The 406-nt window shown below is 62.1% G+C and overlaps 1 protein-coding gene across 1 annotated transcript in view; it reads right to left on the minus strand.

Moving 5' to 3' along the window:
• LOC102370943 (cytochrome P450 2K6-like) overlaps nt 1–406 on the minus strand; it is a 17,670-nt gene that overhangs the window by 10,899 nt on the left and 6,365 nt on the right. The gene's annotated exons all lie outside the window — the stretch shown is intronic.

Below are 406 nucleotides of genomic sequence, written 5' to 3' on the forward strand. Positions count from 1 at the left end.
GCGTTGTCGTGGGGCCCCCCCCCGCCCGCCACTGCCAGCGGCGTCTGTGGGTGGTCACCAATCGCCAGTTGGCGCTTGGCACTGCCCCCCACCACTGACACTCCCGTGGCCACCTGCAGGAGCTCCCCACTTGCCACCGCCACGCCCACACCACTGCCATCGCCATTGCTGCCTACAGGCTGTCGCCATGCCCCCGCAGCCATTGGGGGCACGCGTTGTTCATGGTTGTAGGTTAGTACAGTAAAATCCTTGTTATCTGCTATTTAAGTAACCGCAAATTCTATTAACTGGAATTTCTGGTTGTCTGGCCGGATTCGGATGGGGTGGGGGGGGAAGCTCGCGTATGGTGACCGCTGCAGCCACCCACCACCCTGTGCTGCAGCTGCTCTGGGTGTGGCTGCTGCTC

The sequence above is a fragment of the Alligator sinensis genome, unplaced genomic scaffold (assembly GCF_000455745.1).
Source record: "Alligator sinensis unplaced genomic scaffold, ASM45574v1 scaffold875_1, whole genome shotgun sequence".
In the NCBI taxonomy this organism is placed as follows: domain Eukaryota; kingdom Metazoa; phylum Chordata; order Crocodylia; family Alligatoridae; genus Alligator; species Alligator sinensis.